Genomic DNA, 22,628 nt, shown 5'->3' on the forward strand with positions numbered 1-22,628 from the left:
ATGTGGGAAAATCCTCAATCCAATTGACCATGTGACTAATCCTCCCAAGTCCCACAAACAAAATGGTCATCCACCCTCTGATCTATCTACAATATCTGTCATAAAGTTACCCCTTTAACAAGTATCTGAAAACTTAATTTGTGCTAAAGAAGCAAACTAGCAACAACAATGTTGGACTCGATTTCCTCCATAATAGGAAGTGTATAATACCAAGTGCTATCATCATGCTCAATATCTATGATGGTAGAGTAACCATGGGCACTGGATAAATGTGGTTGAGTCCCAGTTGCACAAGAAGAACAAATTAATGAATACCCATTTGCACTATCCTTTTTCCTTAAATGCTCCTTCGCCATACTGTTGGCCAAGCTTCCATCCCAGGCTGATTTGTGATCAGCATTATACCCCTCTGTCAAATGTAATAAGGCAGTCACCTCCTGGCTGCAATCAAAATCAAAATCAATCTAGGACTCTTGATTAATATCAAGAGGTGTTCCATCATCCAACTCAAATAGTGAATTCTCCAATACCCAATCAACATCCATCTCAAAAAGTAAAATACTACTCTTCATCCAGTCAACATTATGTTGACTGAACGCATTATCATCATAAGAATAAACATCCTCATGCCTGCCCTATGTTGTTGCTACACAAATAGATGATCCAAAAGATGCTTCACAAATTGTATAGTCATTAACCAACAGACATGTTGTCATAAAGCATGGAGACTCCTTTGAATTCCCAGGTACCTGATCGATGATTGTGTCTTTTTCAGCCTTCTGGTCCCTCTAAGTACCATCAGCTTCATCCCTGCTAAGCTGCCTATATGACTAAAAAAATTCTTTCTTTTCATCCCCCTCTTTAGGCTGAAACAAATCTTCTTCCCTTCCTTCCTCAATCTTGCCCCTTGTTAAGAATGGTTTCAATTTTCGCTCACATTGTTTGATAACATTGTTAACCAAACTACAAGCATCGAAAGAAGTAACATGGATTTGTTTCAAATCAGCCAAAAAGGCAAATAATAAATCATCATCACTCTCCTCAACGATCAAAGACTTAATGGACTGCATGAAAGATAAACATTTTTCTTGTGACTCTTTTTAATAGTAATCACAAACTGATGGAACATATCAAGAATTAAGTCTTCACAATCAAGATCTATCATAAACACACAAGCTCCAAGTCTTGCAACTGATTCTAAAATTTGGGCTACCTTACCAAATGATGGATCATGGATATCACTCAATCTTTGGAAAACTTTTTACAAACAATTAAAATACCTCTTTCCTCACTTCCTTGCTATATGGATCACGTAGTGTTGTTATACTCGTAACATGAACAATACATTGAGTGACTGCAAGTCTTACCTCTCTATTAGGATGTTCACTAAAGAAATCACAACAAAAAGGATGTTCACTTCTTTATTCTCGTAACTTAATTGTTCTATTGTGAATAAACAATTCTCTATTGCTCTCAAATTGTGAAGAAATTCATACTCTGGTAGAGGTAAACATGCAACTTTCCTTTCTATACTGTAGAGTTTTCCTTCAAGAATTTGTTTCTCATCCTTTATCAATAAATTTTGGTAGTTACCTAAACATGTTTGTGAAATTTTGATGCACACTTAACTAATACCTCTAAAATGGCCACCCTTGTTCTGCTCCAAATTTTAGCATTTATCCTCTTGTAATTTCGTCAAACAGTTAGAATGTAAGTTATGTTCTAGTTTGCTGAATTAGATGCATTCTGACATCAACTGAACTGCCTCTAACAGTAGTCCATGTTCAGCTTCTTTGGCATTATGCATCCAACACTTTGTAACCTGTTAAATATTCTCAAACTCTATGAATTTTCGAAACTGCTTGCCAAGTGAGTAATGATTTTGTGTCGAGCAAACATCTGATAAATAAAGAAAATTATCTCTGTCAACATCAATCTTTACATTCCTAACAAAGTAAATAGTGACTCCACCTTGTGACAACACCAGCGTTCAAAATATCTGTTGTAACTTTTCTTTATTCCCCAAAGAATTATACCTCATGATGACTGCAAGCTACAGTTGTAGTTTAAATAACAAAATCTCCTATATCATTCATGATGGCAGTATTGAGTACGTTCAAATCCTTTGTAATCCAATTGCCATGACCACAAAAGGGGGTTGACTGTAAGAACCACTTTTTCCAGGTCTTAATTAACAACTAACATATTCAACGAAATATAGTTATTACTTCATTTTCATAGGAAGACAGTTATATCAGTTATGTTCATGTGAATGAGATTAACAGTTACAATTACTTAAACGGAAAACTCATAACTAACATCTGAAAAAAATACCATCAATAAAGTTACTATGGAAATTAAAATCTACATACCATGGAATTTGAATCAAGAAATCATTGTAGGGATGTTTCTACAATCGCCCATATTAGTCCACAAATATCACTTAGGATAAATTGACGATTACCATCAAAAACCACTATATCAAAATCAAATGACGATTACCATTAAATACCACTATATCAAAATCAAATGATGATTACCATCAAATACCACTATATTATTTAGGGCAACACATACCATTGTATCAATTAGGACATCGATTGCCATTGGATCATTTAGGGCTTCAGATACCACTGTATTATTTAGGACATCAATTACCATTGGATCGTTTAGGGCATTGGACACTGTTGTATCATTTAGGGCTTCAGTTACTACTGTATCATTTAGGGCATCAATTACCATTGGATCGTTTAGGGCATCAAATACCACTATATCATTTAGAGCGTCAATACCACTGTATCATTCTTTTCTTTTCATTGCTTAACTATGGAAATAACATAAGATTAGAGGATATGCTCATATTCATTATTTTAATAAATGAAAGAGTGAAATAACAATCCATCAGATAAATCTCTCTCTCAAATAAATATATTTCATGCTTAGTTAGAAGATCAACCGATCTAACTGGTTGCCAATTATATTGACAATAAGAGTTGCTTTCATTTAAAGAAATAACTGTAACGATGATGCAACTCAATTAAGCTTACCTTCTATTTGAATATATAGCATAAAAGTAAAAATACTTGTTTCCGACAAACATTGAATGCATAGCTTATCTTTATTTGATGCACATCCGACATCTTGTGGAGAGGGGAAACATTGTCAGGGGCATAACCACCAACCTCGGACCATAACTTATCCCCACACAATCTCTAACGAGAAAGGCCCTCCTTACTTGAAATAGACATGGAACACCTTGTCATCCACTGAGCATCCTGGTATCTAATCACACCACTCCACTTGATAGCAAGAGAATACAATAAACATGATCATGCATGAGCTATTTAATTATTCCTTTTAAAAATGATAAACATTGTTATGTCATAACTAATTATGTTTCATGTTATTGCAGATTTCTTTCTCTCGCCTCTTCACCCTTTTCCATGGCTAAACGGTCAGTGAGTCCTAGGTGTTTGGAATTTCAGAGCAAACAGCTCTTATTGTTTCATGAAGATTATGTACATCTAGCATTTCACAATCTGTGATTTACATGATTAAATTCTTTAAAAGAATAAATGCAGAAATAAATATCATCTGATTCCAATGACTATTGGCAAAAATTCCATACGATTCCGTGTTATAGACACTTTACTTTGCATATTGGTAAGTAACTCCCTAGATTTATTTAGCTTTGAATGAGAATAATCTATAGCTTGCAGCTATGGAAATCGAATTGTAAAAACATTGGAATAACAATAATTGGAAATGATTATCACATGACCTGAAATAAAACCGGAACTGTATGGAGTCTTACTAAACGATTTGTATCAGTTCTTCTTCAAACGTTTGCAGACATAACGACAGTGTTTGAATACTATTTAAATCCTCAACCAGGAAAAGAACATATATGGCTAACTGTATCAAGATGGCACAGTTGTGAAATGGAAAGATCTTCCGCCTCCCTCGACTTCAACAAGGATGAACAATATACAGCACACTTGTGATGAGATAAGCGCTGCTATAAACTGCAGAGATTTTCGAATGGGATATGCAGAAATTCGGATGGTTTTTGCAGAATATCGAGTTTAGATGGTAGCCAAAAATGAACAAAGAAAATTGTGAATAATAAAGGAAGTCAAGTATGTTTGAAATATATGGAAGTCGGGTGAATGAAAGAATAGATATATATCCGCCTCTCACTCTCGACTTCTATTAAAAAGAAATAAAGTGACTCCTTGGTTTCCGTAACATAAAGAATATCTTGGCTCTTTGAATGCCAATTAAAAATACTAAGTGTTAAATCGGTTTTCAAACAAGAAAAAGAATAAAAAGATGGAAGAAGATTGAAAGTTATCATTCGAAAATTATTTTGATCTATATTTATATACGTACATGTAAATATATTGGTGAGGTGGCATTATTTTATTATAATAAAATAATACGATGATGTCACTTCATTTTTATATCTATGTGTACGTACATAGATATATTATATAATAAGATAAAAGATCATTTAAAATCCTTTGAGGTACGTATTATATTAAATTAAATTATTTTATGTTTTAAATTATTTATTTAATAGCTCATGCAGTTTCATCAAGTTTGTATCCTGATGCTCAGGACGCTAGGTCCTCAACCCATTTGCCCAATGATGGTGATGCTCCTTTGCCTAATTATTTTCTGACAACACTTCCACCCCTTCGACGTGCTTCCTACAAGGAAATTCTCCGCAGTTAAAACATATTACCAATCAAGTTATTTAATCATAAATAATCATAATGGCTAACCACCTTTTCAATTCTATGAATTCGTGATAAATAATCAACTAGCATGTTATCTTCGCAATATAACGACTAACCATCTTACCATTTCGCAAGATTACAGCAAATTTCACTGTCAATTGACTTCATGTGAACCTTAACGGCTATATTTTAAATTAGGTCAAAAATTGGGATGTAACAATGACCATTAGAAAGAATTTACACCCAAGGTCTCTGTGAACATATGACTCATTAACATCTTCAACAATTACTACAGCAGATTCAAAATGCAGAATCCGCACCATCTATATATACCAAACATTGGAAATGTTGTCGCAGAGAGCATTCAAGGTCACAACTTATAGGCTCAGGAGAAATATATAAAAATCTTCCGCAATGAATCTCCTCACAGGAATGAAGCGCTCAAAGAGTCTTCAAATGTTCCACCTAGATGGCATTTTGATTTTCACAACGGAAACTCCAATTTTTCACATTAACAACTCATGGCAATTCACTTTTTTTGTTACTGCAAACTGATTCCCTGGAAGAAATACTCAGTAAAAAAATGATTAATGGAATGCCTTTGAGCAAATAATACAATTGTCTTTGGACTTCCACGACAATGATTTAATCAATACTCTCATTTTTAGCTACGGGAACCTTGCAGCTTCTCACAATGTTGATGTGATACCGGACTTTTCCAATAGGTCTCTGGTACTTTGTGATAACTAACAGAATGGTCTTGATACTCTTGTTAGCGCCCAGACTTAGCTATGAATTATATGGCATTAATTCCCATTAATTCCCGACACCAATGCCTCGACAAATCAGTTTCCTGACACAGCAGCCAGTAACAGTGTAGTTACCATATGTTTTGGAGCATTTAGTGACATTTTGGAGTATTTGATTACCTTTTGCAGTATTTGGTGACCAGCGGCAGCCATAATATCTGGAAACTTGGTCATTCGAAAAGGTTACAGAATGCATGTAACGCCTCCACAATCCGTTGCTTTACATACTAAACCAAATCTGGCAGCATCTGTTCAATTCACAGGGACTGGTGTTTTATTAGATCAACCCTGTTACAAGACCAAACGGTTCAATTGTGGTAAGAATATCACAAGCCCGATGAAATAATTGTTTGTACAAATATTCAACAGCAAGTTCTTCGAATCAACTTCACGTTGTAAGACTATTCATCCCCTCGCTCAGTGATGGAAAGGCTCAACTTCTGCACAACACCTCTTCAGTCACCCTTTTCGGTCTTAGATTTATTTGCAGATGCTACTTCAAGCATTTACAAAAACTCTAAATTAGCAAACTTTTAATTATCTTCTCCCCGCAAAAAGGAAATAACTTCTTTAATATTCTACTCCACACTTAATAAATTCCAATGTTGCGCTAAATGAATATTTGCTCATGACAGTATTGAATTTTATTAGAATTCCATAGTTTGCCACTTGTTCTTTCCATGACAATATAAAATTAATTTTACTTGCCTGATAAATGAAGTATTAATGGGTCCCGCAGTTCAATATTATGAAGCCCAATATGTTGCTTTGGAAAGTAAATCACCCTTTTAATGTTTCTGCTCAGACGGTCACCACAAACATTAATACATTCTTTCCATAAATAACAAACAGACCCCCACAAAATATTAGACACAGACTTAATAATATTTATTTATTTTTAATCAGTAAAAGACAAAGAGCCCTATATATTATATTCAAAACATTTTACAAATTATCCCCATTCAAAGCGCAGGCACTGGAGGGAAAAGAATGAGGAAGAAAACCCCCAGTGTAGCTTGGAAAATTTATGTCCTGATGCAAATACATTCGTCTTTGTAACTTAACAAAGGTCTTTGGGAAGGCATACCCTCCCTTAAATTTAAATCAGTTTAGAAGTATCTTTAAAAAGTTTTAGAAAATATACACTCACCCCTTAATACAAGGGTCTAAGACAGACAATCCTTTGTGTTACATAATCGAATATATTACAATTGGTGCTTCTCTCGCATGGATTTAAAAGAGGTTTATGGCCTCTGAATTGCATTCTTTCAAATGTTGGTGCTTCTTATTTGGAACTGTTAACCTATTTAGATGGTCTTCTTTACACTTTTGTTTTACATCAGCTCATAGTAACCCTCCAACTTGATTTACACTTAAAGCTCACAAAAAAGTTCATCTCCAAAATTCCATAATCATGGGTTCTTTATCCTTAGCTTAAGAGTTTCATTAAATGATAATTATAATAGGATAATATATAATGATGCCTTATTAGGATCTTTATTAGTGATTTCAGATTATGACTGTAGAATATTTAGCATCTGTCTTTTTTATTGTGTTGGATAGTTCTTTACCTTCTAAAATTCAAACTTAAATTTACTTGAATCCTAATTTGGGATAATCGCAGGAGACTTTGAGTTCCTGTAATTATTCCACAAAATATAAAAGTAAATTGCTGCCCTTGGTGTCATTCTTACGTCAATTCCATGATCACCGGTATTATTATAGCAATAGGACACTTTTTGTTAAGTTGGAAGGCTGTAGCTGTATGCAAATCATTCCTTAAAAAAGAGGAATTGGTTAAGAGAACCACCCTTTTTTGTATTTCCATTAAGTTCCTATTGAACAATGTTACCAGCCTCAAACTCGGCCAGGCCCAAATCGAGCTCAGACTTGGACTCAGCGGCCAGACTCAGCAAGGACTTGGCAATTAAAAACATATGAAATTCAAAGATTTTGAAGGATTTTAAGTTTTTTTCATGCAAATTTAACCAATTAGCATCAAATACACAATAGTTGAGATAAATAGAAGCTACTTTGCACACATCCACAACTTTTCATAGATCACATAAGTATAAATGTGAATTTTTGAAAGAAATTACTTAAAGTTGAACTAAAGAAGATAATAGAAATATAGTGACACTCTCAAATGTCTATAATATTCATGGAATATGCAATCCATTGAATCAAAAGTTCAAAATATATATCAAAATAAAGGCTCATAGTAGCCTATGTCCTCCTACGACTAGCCCTAAGATAGGTCATGGAAAACTCTAGAGACATCATCTCTCCATATGTGTGAAGTTGAACCTCAGTGACATGCTCATCATGATCATCCTCTTCATCCCATACTCATCCTCGTAATCCTCATCATCAGAGTCAAATCCATCACTCTCGACCTCAAGGTCCTACACTGGGTCTCCTCGTGCTCTAGCGTCTTCCACTGCCATCACCACTGTCACTGCCTCTACCTCTGCCTCTCGATCCACCCGATCAACCCACTCCAAGTCTTCATCACCGAAGACAAGATCATCAACTTCCAACTTCAATTTGACCTCAAATAGCCAAGACAAGTTGTGCGAGATAACATTATTGAAGGCATGTTGAATCCTAAGATTTGGCTAAGCTTGGAATTTTTTGAAAACCCCCAAATCTAGAATCTACATTTTAACTCCTATGAAGCTTAAACCTATCTCAAACATCCTGACAGTATTTATACAAATATAACTTAAAGTATAAGAAAGAAAATAAATGCAACTTATTCTTAAATGTTATATTTGTATAAATCCTCTTGCCCCTGAGCTGAAAAGTTTATTGGCTGATGGCAGAGTCTAACCAGCAAGACTCGGTTAGGACTCGGGCAAGTCTGATTCCTGAGGCAGTTTGCCTCGTTTTGCTCAATTCGCCTCGGCACTTGCTGAGTCCTGTAACGTTGCTATTGAAGCTACCTATTATAATAAGAGAGCCTCCTTTATTGCTGAGAGGAGAGAGAAATCTCACTACATCATTGCCTAAAGTCACAATTTTGTAAGCTGTGGTTTGAGTGACTTCCAAAAAATTTAGCCGCGGTGTAAATCCTGTTTCAAATAGTATATTAAAAGGATAAGTATTTTGGAATTTTTATTCTTTTAGTGGCCAAGTTTTTACCATTTCAAGATTTTCTCCTTAAAAATAGAGAAAAATACTAGTTTTGAATTGATTTTCAAGTAATAATCAATGCGCATCGATGTATGGAAAATTTCATAGGCATCTTACAATCATTTATCCAACTATAGATGTATGCCAATGCTTCACATGGTGAACTATGGTTCTTGCAAATGATTTATTGTATGAAACATATTATGTTGTGGAAGAGACTTAATGTCCCATCCCTTAGAGAATGATACGATAGGGGAATGATTTACTAGCATTGTATTATTGACATTTCTTGAACTAGGTGATAAATGAAAAAGTAATTATTCGCATATTTGAGACATTGAGAGTAGGGTATGTAACTTTTTCATGCTTTGATAAGAGTAGAAAGGATTGTGAAGTTAATGGTCGAATGGGCGAGAAAGAAAGAATAGTAGTAAGAGAGGATCAAGCAAGATAAATGAAGGGCAAGGGTTGGAAGGGTGGCACATAGGGGTAGGGGCATGACATTTGCCTAATGGGACACAATCAAGTCACTAGTAAGAGTGGGGAGAGAAAGAGACATAAATGATAGGAATAAAATTTGTATGAGAAAAATAACACTTGGAAGTTTAGGTGAATAATATTGAGTGGTAGGAAGAAAAGTGGTTTCCAGAAGAGAAGGATGAAGTAGAACTCGAGTATAAATGGACGTGAGTGTGGATAATATATCTTATAACTTGTAATACCTTTGACCCCTCCATATGTGAATGAAGAGATATAGGATGAGATGATATCAATGAGTATCCTATTTTGGAAGAGGGACAAATGGTGGTCAATTTTGACGAGTTCCAAACTTAGCATCATCAAATAGGCTTTATTATCAAAGTGATCATCAATGTGAGATATAATGAGACATCATGTGGGTGGATGAAAATAAAGGAATGAAGGGTTAATGAAAGAAGGAAGAGAAAGGAAAATGCATGGATATGTTTAGATGGGGGTTGCTATTAAAGATAAGTATGAAGAAACGATAGTCAAATAATGATTGATAATAATTTCTATTAGAAAAAAACATAAATGAGTTATATACCATAGGAAATTTGAGTAGAGTATTGTAGAGTTTTTAGCTTTTAATGAAAATAAAAAAGAATTGTAATAGTGGAGTAAATGAATATTAACCTAATTGTGATAAGGTCTATATGTTGTGACTTCAACCATGTTTATGCCAACTCAAAAAATAAAGTTTGGTTGAATGTGACCAAATTAAAAAAAAAATTATAGTATTTAAATTGTACATATTTGATTGAGAGCTCATTGGTTAGAGAGGAAAAGTCTTTTTAAAGATGAAGAAAGGAATAAATAATGATTTGTACGATTCATATTAAGCTCACTACAAATGCAGGTTGCCTACATAATGAACAGTAGAAAATATTTTTCAAACATCCATCTTAAGATTTAACTAGTTATGTATCATAAATGAATTTGCATAAGATAACACAAACTTAAAAAAATGTTATATAAAAACTACATAATCAGATTGATTAATTTGTCTTAGGCTAATTTTTTAATCTAAATGAAACTCAATCAAAAAATGATAACAAAATAAGAACTTGATTAATTTAAGAAAATAATAATGAAAATAATAGAAAAATTATATTGAAAATAATAAAATCCGTAATAGGAGGAACATAGAGTGGTTTGGTACAAGGATATTGGCTCATCCATAAAATGCAATGATGCAATTTAAAGAAGAGAAAGACAGATAATAGCACTAAGTAAATGAAAAGCGTTTGGAGAAATGAAGGAAAGAACGTGGATGTAGGATTTCTTGTAAAAAAACAAGAAATACGATCACAAGAAAGTTTGCCCCCCTTGTCTATGCTTCCACATTCTCAAAGCATGTTTACTAGAGCAATTGCAACTACAAGAAATGACCAAAATACCTTTTGCTTTGACGGTTGTCGATAGTGTTCCAAAATTCCCATTTTGAGAAAGGCTTGAAGGATGCTAGCAAACATTGTAGAGTTTGGCTATAAATGGGCAATTGCATTTTTCTTGCATTCTTCTTTCATGTTTGTAATTGAAGAGGATGCATCGCATGGAATTATGTAATTACATGTAATGTGAATTGCATGTGTAGCTGCATGTGTTCCAATAATTTCTCTTCTAGTTAGACTCGGTCAAAGTTGGTTGAGTTGTTCCCACTTTTTCTCTATCTTTTGCTCGACTCCTTTGCCTATATAAGGAGTGTCCCCTCATTGTAAAAATCATCTTTTGTTGTATGCAAGAAAGCTCTACCACATTTGTGCAAGCATAACCTTGATTGTGTAGTACAAATTTAGGAGAAAAGTTAATAAAAGAAGCAATTGAATTCGAAACTTTGACTAGAAGCAATTGTGATAGAGCAAATTAGAAGTTTTGACTGTAAGTTGTGCCTGTTGTCAAGTTATTATTGTGTGTTCAATAATAGAGCATAGTGATTTAAGAAGCAATTGGAGTCGAAGCTTTGACTAGGAGCGGTTGTGGCAATACATAGACTAGGAGCTTTGACTGTAGCTTGTACTACCATCTCAAATTCATGAAAAATAATAAAGTTTTCCCTACTTCTAGAAATCTTTGTGCCCCAATGGTAGAGGTTATTCTTATAGAATAGGTTAAAACAAGACTTAGAGCCAAATTGGTATGCTTTCAGCTAGCCTTTGAGTTAGTGTTGGTTTATCGGTATCACCGCTTACAATTTTAAATAGAAGTGTAGTTTGATGTTTCATCTTGCTCATTACTCGCTCCGCAGATAAGTGGATTCTTTCCTGAACAATAAGAGGAATGAATATTGGTAACACCCCTTACAAAATTTCTCAACTTCTTGCTTACCTTAAGTTGATCCAAGGAACGATGAGAAAGGAGAGCCTTCCCCTTAAAGTAGGAGAGACTCTATCTCACACGTTGTGGCTGGTCATCCTATTTTGCAACTAGATTTTACCCAAAATTGTCGGTTGCTAAATATCCACCCAACAAACATTTTGGCAATTGTTTCAATCATGGAAATAATCAAGAGATTACTTAAACAAGAAAATCTGAAGAAGGTTAGACCACAGGATATAATGGCTGACATGGGGAAAGCAATGCTTAGCATATCCGAGGAATATAACACTCTTCCTCAATATGTTAAGAAAGATTTATCTTTCTACCATTTTATGAACTTTCATCCAAAGCTATATGGTATGACTGGTGATGTGAAGAAAAATAACCACAAGATAGCTTGTGACTTATTTGCGAGAAGAGTTGGTTCACTCAGTGACAGGCAAATAGTGTTTGGTGGTAGGAAGGTGAGAATTGAAGAGGAAGTGGACATTAGCAGCGTCCAAGAAGTTGTTGTCAACATGGATAACAATTTTGATTTCTATGACAAAATAGTTAGTATTGAACCTACTCATGAGATAGCAACCATTCCAGGCATGAAAGATGGTTGTATGGAGTCCTCTTGTGTAGACGCTCGAGATTTGAGTGTTAGAGATGAGTTATGTGTCATTGATGCAGGCTACAACAAGTCTACTTTTTCCTATTAGACCTTAGAGAATGAATTTGAAATTTCATTTGTTGGTAAGAGGACTCAAAATCATTCTTAAGAACAATTTATAGTTACATGGAAAGTGGGAGTGTGTAAGGAGACTAATATCGCAACAAATTCTACTTTATCAGATGAGTCGAGGTACCTAGCAACAGTACTCAATTGTTGATATGTGCGGAGTTGATAGCACACAGGGTGCTATTTGTCATGAGGTGAGCGATACGGACACAACTTCATACCACAAAGCAAACATTGATTTAGAGAGCTTGCATGGTAGCCATGACTTCCAGAGACATTATTTGGTTGGACAACTAAAGGTTTATGACAGAATTATTGCTACAACCAAAGCACTTTGATGTTGCTTGACATATGTTGGCTACTTAAGGTTGGAGCGCTCATGTGACAGATGAGCACTATGATGGTAGTTTTTTCCTTACAGAGTTTCATATTCTTCATGAAGCTATCAAAATAATGAAACAAAATTATATACAATTATTGACTGATAAAGACCATCTTCTTGAGTGGGACTACACTTGCTATGATGTTCTAAGGGAAAAGGAAGAGGAGATAGATGAGCTCACCCATGAGCTCAAACTAACTATGGATTCATTACAGAGAGCACAATTGGTCATTTACGAGTCTTAGTCACAAATTGAGGAGTTATTTGTAGAGTTGAGATTGGCACAATCTCATCGGCTACAGTTACAATTCAACTGTCTTTATTGGCTACTTAAGGTTGGAGCGCTCATGTGACAGATGAGCACTATGATGGTAGTTTTTTCCTTACAGAGTTTCATATTCTTCATGAAGCTATCAAAATAATGAAACAAAATTATATACAATTATTGACTGATAAAGACCATCTTCTTGAGTGGGACTACACTTGCTATGATGTTCTAAGGGAAAAGGAAGAGGAGATAGATGAGCTCACCCATGAGCTCAAACTAACTATGGATTCATTACAGAGAGCACAATTGGTCATTTACGAGTCTTAGTCACAAATTGAGGAGTTATTTGTAGAGTTGAGGTTGGCACAATCTCATCGGCTACAGTTACAGTTCAACTGTCTTTAGTGCTTGTTAGTGATTATTTGATATCCACGAGCTATAGTTGTGAGAATGTTGAGGATGTGGTCATGCATATCACATTTATAGGTGCAGATGATACAATTGGGATGAGTGCATAATAGAGAGTAGCAAGAACCTACATGTTGCATTGGGTTCGCGTACGATTATGTCCACTTCAGATGTTTATGGTGATGAGCTAGATGTTAGGTTTTACATTCAGAGCTATGACAGTCAGCGTTTGACCGAGGTGGGATCTTTTTATCATAACTACACAGGGAGGAGCATTCATCACGACTTCTCAGATCTAGACACAAAAGATTTGATGATGCATTAGTGTAGATTGGTTATGAGGTTGTACCATCCTTTGGGGGATGAGTATTTTTCATCTGTGGTAGATGGGATTGGTGGTTGCAAGTTGGATTTCTTGCAGAGCCAACACATCCATGGGAGCCTTGTAGAGGTTGGAGATGATGCTAGTGATATAACCACTTTTAGAGGTTATGATCTCCATAGTACAAATGGATTTGCATTCAGTGTGCTTTGGGTCCTAGTGCTGACATGATTAGCACTGAGGTTTGGTTAGGTCTCATTGATTGGCTTCAACACTTTCGGCTTGGTAGGCTTTTGTTTAGTGTTTTGGATCCTCTTAGTGCATCCGGAATTCAGACAAGGCCCACAGAGAAGTTTTGGGATGTGTACATGGTGCCAAAAAAATATGGTTTTACTTTTGACTCTCATGTCCACGATCTTTTTTCAAGTGCACAATTTAGTTGTGCATGTGTCAGATAGTATGTATGGCAACTCACTTTGTGTAGTTTGGGGAAGCAAGCTTTGTCATCTTAGTGAGTTGCTTCCCTTTGAGTTGTTCACTCCTGCGACATCTACACTCATATTTTGTTCAGTTTGGCAAGTTATGTTAGTTGTACTAGTGGTGATGTTACATGAATTGGTTAGAGATTACGAGGACATTATATAGTCTTTACCCTTGGGACCCAGGTGGACTAATGTGTTTTGACTCAATTTGAACTTCGTTTGGGCTGAGTTTCGTGTGCTTACTATTTATGGTATGTTTGGTGATGAGTGAGAGGGACTCTTTCTATTTTTGGAAAGTACTTTTGGGCACATGGGGAAATAATAGGTCTAACTCCTATATATTATTTTATATTATTTCAAATTCAAATATGCAACCAAAAGAAAAGTTTGCCTTTAAGTGAAAAATGTATGGAAGAAGCTACTAACCATTGGTATAAAGAAGAAGCCTCTTGACTCAATTTGTTGGATCGATTCATTCCATTTGTCATCGATATTTGGTGAAATGTAAGGTCAAGGGTTTGAAGGTTTGATAGTTGGAGAAATTGTCTTAGATTTAATGCACTTTGAGTGGGTTAATTTCTGCCCATGAATTGTGTTGTGATATATTGCTAAAACCAAAGAGATTAGAGGAAAATTTCTATTAATAAATCTTGTTTAAAGATGCAAATTGGTAGCCCTCAAACAAGACAAAAACAAAACAAATTCAATTCAAAACAAAAAATAAAATTACACACAAAGAGGACAACATCTTACAACCCTCCCCTATAGTTTTGTTACCAATATACAAGTTTATCAATGTACAAGCCAAATAGATTGGGTGAGGGTGGGCATCCTTGTTTTACACCAATATCATTGTTAGACTTCATGGTGTGCCAACAAGAATTGTAAGTGATAGACAATCATATTCATCCATAGTTTTTGGCAAGAGTTTGATGAAGTTGGCAAGAATCGAAGTTGACTATTACTCTAGTTATCATCCTAAAGCAAATGATCATTTGTGAATAAATAGCTTGAAGGCTACTTGAGAAACTATGTTTTGGGGCAACAAAAGGCATGGGCCAAGTGATTACTTTTTGCAGAATTTTGTTGCAACACTATATATCGCATGAGCATGACACTAACTCCTTTCAAATCTGTGTATGGTTATAAAGCTTCTACATTTGTGGATTTGGTATTTTTTGATTGCCAAGCTCCATATGTTATTAAGCTTGGCAAAGAGAATCAAGATGTCCTTAAGGCACTTAAGGATAATGTTCAAGTACAGATCTATAGCACTTCTTGAGAGAGTGTCTAAAACATCACTTCCAAGACACCACATCCAAGATGACTCTTTTGGATACTCTGACTAGGCCGGCGATGCTCTATGGGTCGGTTGTATGGGGGCCATCCCCATTGGTGTCACATTGGGCCTCCATTGAGTGAGTCCAAACTCTCTTCCTCTAGCGCATCATTAGATGTAGATAGCGTACTCCACACAGTATTGTCCTTGTTGAGTTCAAGGTTCATCCTTTCAAGCTAGGTTTGATTCTTACATCACCTATGGGGCTTCATGGACTCCTTTGAGGGTTGTCATAGATACTATTACCTTGCCTACTACCCCTTAGAGGGCATTTTGCGCTCAGATCCCGCTGTATGAGCTAACTGTTGGTTTTCTGTAATGTCCCCTTTTCTAGCCATCAACTTTTGATGTGTTGTTAGCCTTTTCCATCATGTTCTCATGGGTCAACTAGGCCTTACCAAGGGTAAATATGAGTTTTGACACACATTTTCACTTTCAGGCAAATCAAGGCCGAGATATCATTTTTTTTTAATACTTACTCTTTATAGTAAGTTCACTGGCGTCCATATATCCAGGTTTGCAATATCGAACTTCGAGCATCTTGTCGAGAGCTTTTTGGCAAGCTATTATACATGGATTTTTGCATTCGACAAAATACTAATTTTAATGTCGAAAGATTAACTTGTTTCAAGAAAGTGAATTAAAATTAAAAAGGAGAATTAATAAGTCAATTTATCTTATAAAGTTATATTATTCTCTTAAGTGGGAAAAAAGACAATCAAAACAAAAGAAAAAAAAGAATAAGAAATGAAGAGAGAGGCAACGCAATATGAAGAGTCACTCCGTTGTGCTTAAACAGAGGAAGAGGGAGCTCATTTTCAGCACACTTGGATAGAGAGTGATTTCAGATTTCATTTGAGAAAACGTAGAAGCTTACAACATTCAGTTTTATGACGTGAGGACAGAATCCTTCAGGCTTCTCGGGTGGATTGGACACAAATCCAGTTCATCTATGTGGTGGATTCACATTAAAGTTCACACTTGGAGTTACAAGTTCATTTCTATGAGTTTCCAATCTGACTACTGTTGTTGTTTATAAGATTGGATTCCTATGTGATGTTATTGTGTTGCTGGTTTATAATGCAATAAAAATAATTTTGAGTATTTCATATAAACATTTTCTGGTATACTTGTTCAGTTTTTATTGCATAAATTCTCTATTTGCTTTTTGAAAATTGTTGTGAGAAAAGCTAGGGAAAAATATCCATTGGGATATTAGAATCCTGTGAAGATTTTGCAGAGACAAAATTATAAAGTTTTATCAAGAAGAATTCACAAAAAAATAGGTCTTTTGTAGTATGAAATTGCTTTAAAAAAATCAACTTTTTTTTGAAAGCAAAGTTATTCTCAGAATTATTGTCTGGAGGGATATGTATTGGCTTGCCTATTGTAGAGCTACTAAGAGTTTTGCCGCGAGGAACAAAGATATTATTTTTGGGTCATTAATTAGTTATTGGCTTGCCTATTGTGGAGCTACTCAGAGTTTTGTCATGAGGAGCAGAGATATTATTTCTAGGTCGTTAATAATTTGGAGATACTTCTCTAGGGACCATTGTTTTAATTTGTTAACATTATCATTTGTGAAGTTCTAAGGCCGCAATGTAAGTAGAGTAGAATGAAACCCAAAATCTGCAAATTCAGTTTCCAACTTTCCAAACACTATCCTGATATTTGACCGAGGAGGCAACTAAATTTATAATCAAACATTCTCTTACAAAACTCTATTTCCACTAATCATTCAATCTTGTTCCTGCTACAAATTCAACCAAAATCGCATTACTCTCATCACACATATTCCATAGAGCACCCATTCACATTCGCATAACAAGCTTCGGTTCACAATAATATTCCACAGGCATTCCATGCACTTCAACACAAATTGTTGACATCGGCTTCACAAACAAACATTTTATGTATAAACTGCAAATATATCAAACAAAATCATGACCCATAACAAGGGGCTTGGATGTTGTGTTTAACCACAACAAGAAAGGCTGACAACATAGCTTGAAACATAACTTTTTGAATAGGTTATTATATCCGATTTCTATACTCATTCATTAGAGTTGTTGACACATACTTGATAACATTATTAAGCTTCTAATATAACCGATCTTGGGATCGATTCTTATTCCCATGCACCGATATTATTAAGGCAAACAACCAATAAATTGTGTTGACGTTTTGTAGCTTCTGTTGGATAAAACCCATTAGACTAAATTGAAGATATGTATATGTGTGTGTGTGTGTGTGTGTGTGTGTGTGTGTGTGTGTGTGTGTGTGTGTGTGTGTGTGTGTAGATAAATAGATACATAGATAGATAGATGTAGTTAAATAATCATCTGTTATTATATTATTCAAGTAATAATGAATAGACATGTCCCATGAAGGGACATGTCTCTCCATGTCTCATCCATAATATAAATAAGAGAGTAATCACTACCTTAGGAAAATACATATATTATAGGCAGTGCCATTACATTTGCAACAATCCTACTTCTTCAACATGGTATCAGAGCTAGATTGCAAATGTAGAAATAGATTAGGAAATAAAAGAATTAAGAACTTGGAGAAGGAAGAATTAACGAACACTGCAACAAATAGCATGAAGGATGGGTCTTCCTTCGACTTAGAATGCTTTCACTAAATGTATAGGAATTTGGTAGTCCGTCTTTGGTGCGATTAAGGGAGTAACGTGACTCATTCAACATTTGGACATACTGACTCATCTATAGGATAGGTTGGCATGAAAAATTCATATATTTTTAGCAAGTTTGGGAAGTCTCCATTACCATGAGGATTCATTCAATAGAGATCCAAATTATAATTCATTGCATCGATAAAGTAAACTATAGAAGCAAATGATAAATCGATTTATCTTCAAACTTGTTTCCGTGTTGATGATTCCATCACCCCTTGCATTGTGAGCTTAAAGAGAGATCGTAAGCCAAAGGTGGCAAGTGCAACAGTGGGACCATTGAAGAGAAAAACATTAGTTTTTGAAGATTCATATTTTCTTTTTCATGATTAAAATCATTCAAAGCTAATTGTGCATGTTAGATCAGATCGCATCTAGATTGGGCCGAATACCTCACAAATCAGCTCAAATCACTCAAGACTATCAAATCAACAAGCATTGCATCAACCTACATGATGACTGCTCACAACAATATGGAATACTTGAGAACGACAAATTGACCTTGGAGGATTTGACCATGAGTTGAAGAGTCGACTTTAAATTTTGCAATGAGATCATTGGGAGATATATTTGGGAATACTTTGTTAGAATATGAAGAAAGGAAGAATCGATCAAAGACAATGATTTAGTGAGTAAATGAAGTCAATGAAGTAAGGATGCCGCAATTCAGACTTTTTGGTCAACCTCATATGCAGCCGACTATAAAATGTGGTTATGCAAATATTAAGCAACAGTCTCAAGACAAAAAGTAATGCAATACTACAGTTTGAAAAGAATTACACGAATTGGTGCATTCTTTGCTGAAAGTAAGCATGAAGACAAAAGAGAGGTTGTCAAAAGAAAGTTGACGGTGATTAAGAAGTAATCAGCGATTAAAAATGGGAACCCTGATCAATTCGAAGACAACAATATGATATAGACTCGTCACTTCTTAATAAGGCAGAAATTAATATATTAAAAGGAAGTTGATGCTAAACTAAAAATTATGGTTGATTCAAAGTATGGATGAAAAGGTGTTGATTAGAGATTGTAGAGAGCTCTAAATTCATAATGAGAACAACTTGTGTACATAGTGGTTTGCAAGAGCAAAGAAGTCAGCACCTCATCTATATAATAAACAATGATAGTATGAGAAGATGGAAAGGTTTAATTTGTTAAGATTAAAGATTATAAGAAAAGTTGTGATAGCAAAATAATTGTTTCTTAAATAGTAGCGATGGGATAATGAGGATATATATGGCAGCATTTTCTGATTTGATGCATCTGGATCTTCATTGGGCAACTTGTATCAAGGATGTTGATGTACAAATAAGTATTTATTATCGTTAGGTGTTGCATTCATCTACTTACCGTAGTCTCTCTCTTATTTGTATTGCTATACTTACTATAAGAGGTATCTGCCTTGATCTTTTCTTTTCTTTCTAGGCATGTTCTTGCAAAAAAAGGAAGATTGATATCAGATTCAGAGGGAGTCTAACATTTGATCAGAAGCAACATTTGATGAGGAGCTCAGAAGATTGATATTTAAAGGGAATCTGACAATCCATGTGTGTGATTCCATGATTTTAATGGGCTTGCCCCTTGTGTACATAATGAGGAAGTGACGACTTCCAAATCATTATCACTTGTATTTGTAGAAGATATTGAAAGGTGATGATCTTACACTAACTTAATCTTCTATTATGATGGATATCTTATGATGTCCAAGTAGATCATGATGGATTATATCTTGCATGGTGGATTAAGTTCCTTAAACATACCACGAATGTTCATATGGTAAGTAAAACTGAGTATACTTGTGCACGTACCTTATGAACATTTTGAGTATTTGGTGAATGTCATGCAACTTGATGTTCAGGAGGCCATTACTTAGAGTACTTGGTGAATATCATGTGACTTGATGTTCAGGAGGTCATTACTCAAAGTACATGGTGAATACCAAGCATCTTAACGTTCAGGGGATCATTTCTTAGAGTATTTGGTGAATGTCATGTGACTTGATATTCAGGAGGCCATTACTCTTGACATCATGTGATGATATCTAAATCGTGGATATCTTCTTATCAAAGATATTCTTAAATCTCTCCATTTTTTATATTAGCTGAGGTAATATCATATCCTGTGTTTATCCTCCCTAGCTAAGAGGGAGTGTCAAGTTCAACATAGGAAACAAAATATAAAATGAAGAAGCAGATTGCTGCTCCTATTCTGCCTCTGCCACCATGGAAGCAAAAAAATCACTTCTTCTTGCAAAAGGAAAACCCCAACAAGCTGCAACACACTCCAACTTCAGGAAAAACCAAACAAATGTCAAAACAACCACAATGAGGTCGTTTTTTATCTTATAGGGCATTTGGAGGGACAGGACCCACTGGACCAAATAGGGACAAACAAAATAATTAATTTTGTTTTTTTTTCATTTTTGTACCAGTGATGACTAGTCATCCCCTTTTTTTCTCCTAGAAGTCCCCAAGGACTAGGGATGTCTCCTGAATTTTTAGCCTAACTGGGGATGGGGGGGGGGGGGCATCTGATGCAATGGAGCCAACCATAAAAGTCTTCAAAGACAGAAACTAGTCCTCAAGATCCTCTTTACTAAAGCATTCAATAAGAAAAGTGTCTATTGTAGGCCAAAGTGCTCAAACACTCATCACAGGTGTTAAAATAGGTGGTTCAAGGTTCTCACAACCCTACCCAAACAAGGTAATCCTAATCTCTAGGATACCCCAACTTAGCCAAGACAACTAATCACTAGTTGCCCACTATGTACAATGACAACTTTTGATAGAAGTCCCCTAAAACACAAACTAGGACCAGGGGTGACTCTAGAATAGGACTCTAGTCTATTTAGGTCCTGAATAGAGTGGGATGATGGATAGATCCATACTATGCAACTTCCTTCCAAAGGTTGCTTCATAAAATCCCTACCTTAGGCTTATAGCCCTTCAATATTGCAAAACAAGCCTAAAATGAACAAACTCCACATAACCCTTGAAATGAATCATGGATTTGGATACCCTTTTGGGGTTCACAACACATACTAAAGCACCAGGACTTGAAGACATAAACCAATCAGGTTCCATTCACTCTTTCTCCTAGGCAATTAGCCCTATTAGGCCTCCATTTACAAAGGAAGTACACTTTCTCCTTGCTAAAATCCCGACTTAGCAATTGGAACATGAAGGGGCACACAAATGAATGTTAGACACGAGATTTCAAGTCCTAATGACTTCTCTAGAGTGACTTATGGGAGTTGTTGTTCAGCGTTGTGGGCATGCACATGGGACTTGCATGCCAAAGGCATCAATTTCCTTCCTGCCTCCTACAAGTTATCATTTAAAACCAAATACATCTTAAAGGACAAGGTCAACACTTGGATTTCACTAGAGGCCATTAAATTCCCATGGTGAAATCCCAAGATATGACTAGTTTTGTATGAAGGGGCACACAAATGAAGGTTGGAAACGAGATTTCAAGTCCTGATGACTTCTATGGAGTGACTTATGGGAGTTGTTGTTTAGCGTTGTGGGCATGCACATGGGACTTGCATGCCTAGGGCATAAATTTCCTTCCTGCCTCCTACAAGTTATCATCTAAAACCAAATGCATCTTAAAGTATAGGGTCAACACTTGGATTTCACGTTAGGCCATTAAATTCCCATGGTAAAATCCCAAGATATGACTAATATTGTATGAAACCCTAGGTCTAGGCAATCAACTATGACAGTATTCACAAAAATACAAATATCTGGAGTTAGGGATTGATTCAAAACCTCAAACCAAATGCATTAGAAAGCTAGTCCATCCAAGAATCCAAAAATGTGACTCAATCACCCTAGTTTGTTCGTACACATCCATACCACTTGTTACAGCATCAGATTTGCAGGAAAATAGTTATATTTTTATTGATTTAAAGCAAAATTACACCTTGTGTTCCTACCACCCACCTAAAAGGGCTATGTAGGCATCCCCAATGGTCATAACAACCTTTGAAATCAAATTTGGTTGTTGGGGAGTGAAAATACAAATTTTGCAATTTCTTGCTAAAAGTTGCTTAACTTTTTAGCTATGTTCCCCGGGGACGCGTACCCGGCCTGAAACCCCCCGTTTCGGGGACGGGGGGACGGGTATGGGACGTCCCCCAGCCGTCCCCAAATTCCCCTTTTTTGCAGGGGACGTCCCCGAAACTTGGGGACGTGGGGGGGACAAAAGGGGGATGGCCAGCCGTCCCCAATACGGAAAGGGGACGTCTAGCCGTCCCCCGACCGTACCAGGTACGGCCGGCCGTCCCCCTTTTTTGCAAGCTCAAAACATTTAAAAATATATATTTGTTGTGTCTTTTTTGGTCAGCTAGTGGGCCCCACTCCTCCAAAAATCCTAAAATGTATATAACTCAACACATTTAAATTGTTTTAACCATTGATGTAAAAATCGCCTGAGGAGATTATTCGCCTAGGCCTGAAAAAGTTTAATCGGGAAAA

At 35.7% G+C, this 22,628-nt stretch overlaps 1 protein-coding gene across 1 annotated transcript in view; it reads right to left on the minus strand.

Annotated features, from left to right (window-relative positions):
- LOC149542810 (uncharacterized) overlaps positions 1 to 22,628 on the minus strand; it is a 95,318-nt gene that overhangs the window by 27,567 nt on the left and 45,123 nt on the right. The window lies entirely within an intron of this gene.

Source organism: Cupressus sempervirens, chromosome 8, assembly GCF_028749045.1.
Source record: "Cupressus sempervirens isolate cs-2001-9-10 chromosome 8, ASM2874904v1, whole genome shotgun sequence".
Taxonomy (NCBI): domain Eukaryota; kingdom Viridiplantae; phylum Streptophyta; class Pinopsida; order Cupressales; family Cupressaceae; genus Cupressus; species Cupressus sempervirens.